Here is a 6,077-nt window from a genome sequence, read left to right as displayed (position 1 = left end):
TATAGGCCTAAAAGTATTTTTTTATGACATATGATTATGCTTTAATCTAGACAATGCTCAAGTCAACCTGTTAGCATAAATACAATAAAGGAAATATTGAATTCACAACCCCAAAAACTGAATCTTACACACTCTTCCTAAACAGAATTGTTTTGAGAGATAAAATTAAGTTAATACCAACACATAGATCAACATATATATCAATGACTTATTTTCCATTCAATGTGATTATAAAAAATTTAACACAAATGAATTCATTATGAAATGTTGATACCACCGGGAATACAAAAATTGATACCAAGGAATCCAAAAAATTGAAAAATTGTGTGTATATCTGACTGATCACTCTGACTAAGAACATTTTTAGTTAGACTCATTGTCATATTTAAAAACGGTTAAAATAAACAAATATAAGGACTAGATATTTTATTAAGGGAATTTCAGAAAGCCTTAAAGTATTTTTAATTATTCAGTACATCACAACTAACTAAAATTTAGATCAAAGTATAATTTGAAGTTTAATTGTATGTAATTGCATGCATTAGACTTTACTCAAGAAAACCTGAGATGGCATCTCTTATATTCTGTGTGTCATCTATTCTGGCAGGATTCATTTCCATACTTTAATATAAAATGAGGCAGGACAATACGTGGAAAAATTCAGTTGGAAACTAATTAGCCGAGCCCATACTCAAGTAGAGAAGTGATTTTAGTGTAACCAAACCGAATTTGGTAATCTCACTACACTTTGCATAGAGTCTTGTGTAGTGTGAATGTGCAAATGTGTGCGAAGCATTATGAAGTATATAGTAAGAAGAAAAACTGCATCGAGTCTATTATTCTGGCAAGCCTTCTAGAGTTCCAGAAGGCATTCGATGACGGCATTTGGCAGACACTTTTGGCATTTCGGCGGTGCTTCTGGCATCTCGGAGGAAGACAGATGGAACTTCCAACGAACCATATCCAGATGCCAATGTACTGTCCCTATTATCTCCTCTCTATTTTCCAATATTTATATATCTATATTAATTAATGTAGTTTTGTTCTATGTGCTTCAGAGTTTGTTCTTTTGATTTTTTACCAGTGGTTTTGAACATGGATATGGTGGCCGCATCTTGATTTCTCCTTTTTTTGGGATTACTGTCATTCTGATCTTGATTTCTGCTTTAGCTGAGTATTGGATTCGGTTGCGAGATTTGAATTACTGCTTCAGAGTATGATGTTGGTCAACCATCCTTTTTTAACGTGATTATGATCTTGATTTCGGCGGCAGCATTACCAGTTCTCCTTTAATCCATTTTCTATTATTATGATCTTGATTTTGAGATCTTAACTCTTTTTTTTAATATTACTCCTCATTACCTTATTTCTTTCTCATTTCAAAACTTACTCACCACTACTCTATTTTTCCTCCCAATCATACTCTCTTTTACATTATATTTTTCTTGCTCCCCGTTTCAGGCTTCCTTAGTCCCTCTTCTTTCTTTTTTGAATCCTGTTCGATTTCAATTTCTCTCTATCATCCTATTAATTTTCCCTCTTGCTCTTGCTTTCTTTTTAAAAATATTTTATCTTTATTGCAGTTTAGCACTCTCTTTCTCTTACTTTATTTCTCAATCCTACTCTCCATTTCTTTCATATTCTCTTTTACTCCTCTCCTTTTTTCCAATCTTTCTCTTACTCCATTGCTCTCTTTTCTCTCACTCTATTGCTCTCTTTATCTTATTCTATTTCTCAATCATAGTCTCTATTTAATACCTATTCTATTTTACTCCGCCCTTTTTTTTCCAATCTTCCTCTATTACTATCAAATTAATGTTCCAAAGATCTTTTTTTTCTTATTCTATATCTTTCTTTTGTCCAAGCTTACTCTATCTAACTCTCTTTTTTTAAAATCTCACTATTGATCATATTGTCTTTCTTACTCCAAATCTTACTCCCTACTTCTCTATTTCTTTCTTCTTTCTGATATGATTCGCTAACACATATGTGTTCAGAAGAAGCCACAACCGCGGCCTGGCCCAGCAACCTCGGCCCAGCCTGTTGAATATCCAATTTATGCCCTCTCTCTTGAGAGTAGAGGGCAGGAAATTATCATTGTGAGTCTCCCTCTTCCACCGCCTTCTCTGCCCTCAGGCTGTGCCCTCTTCATCCTCGTACCCACAGGTGGACGCTGCCACTCTCTATCGTGCGACACCCTCCTTCCCTGGCAATCATTCATCATCCCCTCACCATTTCCGTTCTTCCCTTGTCTCCTGAGAATCTCTCTCTCCCTCTCCTTCTCCCTCTCTTATTCTGAACTTTCTCTCTTGAATTCAAGACATAGTGCTCTATTGAATCTCCGTTGCTTACAGTCAAGAACCATTACAGCATTGTTAGATCCGGTCCCGATTCGAGATCGTATCACTTACCCTTGCTCGACTTCCTTACTCCCTCTTCTTCTCATTCCAAATCATTTTCTCTTTCAATTTCTCTCTATATTTCTCTTAATTTACTCTCTTACTCACTCTCTTTTCCAATGTTAAGTTACTTAAAATCTAGCACTCACATGCACTCTCTCTTTCTTACTTAAAATTTTCAGTTTCTATTTTGTACTCCCAATCTTACTTTGTATTACTCTCCTTTTTCCCTTATTTTACTGTCTTTTGCCATGTATTTCTTGTGCCGCAAGCTTACTCTTTATAACTATAGCTTTGTCTTGTGCCGTAACTATATACTTTGTTATTTACATAAAGAACTTCAGATATATGTTAAGTTAACGCTCACTCTTATTTTGTATCACTTATCATGCCTCTTTATTCATTTAGTCCAACTTCAAAATGGTACATTTTTACATGGACCAAATTTTGTAGAATTGTTTGGGAAAGATGAATCGCCTGACAAAAGCACAGACACCAAACATGAAAGAAATCTCCTTAAGACTTGTTATGCATTAAGGCACTACACAACTTTGAGAAAGAATACATTCAAGTGCAACTTGTGTGGTGTTAATGCAGATTGACACAAATTTCAAAGCAGCACTCCACTATGGAGACATACACAAAGGTTCCATCATGAAGCTTATATTACCTTGAAGGAGAAGGCGAGTCAAGTTCAGACTTATTTGACACAAAGAATAGTACAAAGAAGTATTATACTTGTACAATAGAAAAGGCAAAAGTAGAACTAGTGCAATTCAACTGTCGTTCTGATTCACCATGGGCTATTGTTAGGAAGAAATCCTTCATAATACTTCTTCATTACATTGCAAAAGAATAGATATCAGTCCCATCATTGAGGTCTATCAAGGTAAAAGTGCATTCACTATATGATAATATGAAGGAGAGCATTCAGAGAAAATTGTTCGACATTGCCCGAGTGTCCCTAACACATTCAGAGAAAATTGAGAACAACATTGCATTCTTATCGTTGAAACTGTGAGTTAGGTAGACTTATAGTTGAAACTGTATGAGTGTGAACTAGCCATACACCAGTTGAAAGGCCCCCACACTAGGGAAAACATGAGTGCACACATCCTTCAAATTTTGGAAGAGTAGGAGCTGAAGTCGTAGGTATGCATGACTTCATTATAAATTATATGTTTTTTCTTGTTTGCTTCTTATCAACATGACATGATTTTACACATGTCTGTGCGATGAACACATACAATACATCAAATGATGAGCATTCTAGAATAAGAATTGAAGTCAATGAACCCTCAATTTAGTGCAAGAAGACACGTGCTTTTTGTACCACACACCATCGCCCTTGTAGTCTAGGCCGGGCTGAGCTCCCAACGTGTGATAGAGGCGCTATCATAGTCGATCGTTATAGAAGATGATAATATGCTTGGGATGAATGATAGAGAACAACACAATCTGTTTAATGACTTCAGTACGTCTGCGTTGGGTGATGTTATACTACAACTTAAGGAGATACTCATTACAATATGTGGTTCAACACAAGAAGATCATTGTGAACGTTATGCAAAGAGTTTGGTCTACGTGTCAATAAAAAGGTTCCCTTGGATTGGCCTACAAGGTGGAGTTCCATGTGTGCCATGGTGATAGCCAGCGTCGAGAAGATGGATGTTCTAGATATCATTGTGTTGAATGTGCTTAAAAACTAATGTTAGTTGATGATGAGTGGGAAATGATTAAGGATTTTTCTGGTATATTGCAACCCATCGAGATGGCTACCGACCTCGCATGAGAATCAAAGGCGCCAACATCAAATGGAGCCACTATTATCATCAAAAAGTAGTGACACAGTTGGATAGCGTCATGCACGACATCAGAGATGAAAGGATGTTTCAATTCAATTATGTTATGTCGACACAATAGCAGTCATAACATGCATGTTTAGCGCTTTAATACGATCATATTTACATGTGTATTTGCATTAAATTATGCATATTTGCATGTTATCAAGCTTAAAATGATTTTTAAAAATTTTGAATGATTTTATGAATTATTTTGCATTTTTTGAGATTTTTCTAACAATAGATTCTTAAATAATATAATTTTTGAGATAGAATACAATTTTTCTGGAATTTTCCAACATTAAATTTGGAGATATATGAATTTTCTATGTTGAAATATATATTTATACTCCTTTTTTGGGCTTTTATATTATTTAATATGACCTTTTAAAGTATTTTTGGCTTTTTTCGGCGCAGGGTGACGTATGAAAAAAAGAAGAAATAGAAAGAGGGTGACGTGGCACGCTGAAGTGCCGCCACTTCATCCTCGAGAAATATTTTTTAAAACATTTTTCCTTTGTTTTTCTTTATCCTTTTTTCAAGTACACATGGCCCAGAATACAAAAAGCACTGAATATCAAGATTTTGACTTCTTAACACGGCACAGAAAATGATGACGCTGATGAGGAGAGAGAAGGAAATCAAGGGCTAGGATTGGCTCAACTTCAAATGGCCATAACTTTTGATCTACAACTCTGATTGAGCTAAAATTTTCACCATTTCTTTGTATTCCCCTCCTCTTTCCATCCATACCATCTGATCTATAAATAGAGGACTGGATCATTATGAAATTCATCTTGAACTTGCTTCCTCCTTGTGTGGGCTGATTGAGAGATAGTGAGTTTTGAGCTCCATCAATTGTGTTCTTGGTATCTTGGGTGTGTGGAAAGAAGCATAAAAGAAGAGCGGGAGCTTACCGGCATTCGTAAACTGTCGTGAACTTGGCAGAACGTAAGGATCAAAGGTAAGCTTCTTCACCTTACATTGTTTCTCTCCCAACATCATCATTATCGTAATTTTAGTTTTTTATAAACTTTTCATTTATCATTTCACTTATTTACGTCTCCATTGTCTCTTCTCTATCTTTATCATCATACCCTTTGCGCTTTTGATCACTATAGTATTCCTTGCATCATTCACCTTATTCCCTTAACACTTCGCGTAGTTCTACTTATATTTCCTCACTATCACTATCTCGCCTACTCTATTCTCGTATTTATCTCTTCTCACACCGATAATCACTATAGTGAGAAAAGTAAATCCTTAATCATCGTTCCCTATGGAGATGATCCATACTCGTCACTAACTAAAGAGTTGTAAGTATGGTTAAATATAATTTTTTATTGAATAATCTCAGTTACCAATGATGAATTAAAACCCCTAAATTTGAGATTTTCAAGCATACATCCATTTACAACTCTTGTGCGGTGATGAAGACCTAATGACCATATCCGGGCCTTCACCATTGCTGCACTCATTGATCCCTCCATGAAGCTACATTTAGTTGGCCATGACCACGGGGATGAGGTTATATCGTATGGGATGACAGTTCGTACAATTTCTTTTGTATGTTTTTGACCAGCTTGAACATCTACAACTTTTTTTAGTGAAGCACTGAATGAGCTATTTCCATACAATAAGCATACACCAACGATTGATCCGGGGCATGAACTAGATGTGTACATTTGCTCTCTTTTACTCAAGGGGACAAAACCATTGCATTGGTTGACAAATAGATGAACACATCCAGGCTTATCAATGGTTTTGAAGGAATTCTTATCGGTCTCAGTGATGAGTGCGCCTGTCAAGAGATTCTTCTCTGCCAGTCATGATGCCA

The sequence above is a fragment of the Wolffia australiana genome, chromosome 4 (assembly GCF_029677425.1).
Source record: "Wolffia australiana isolate 7733 chromosome 4, ASM2967742v1".
Lineage (NCBI taxonomy): Eukaryota > Viridiplantae > Streptophyta > Magnoliopsida > Alismatales > Araceae > Wolffia > Wolffia australiana.
This window is presented reverse-complemented; position numbering follows the sequence as displayed.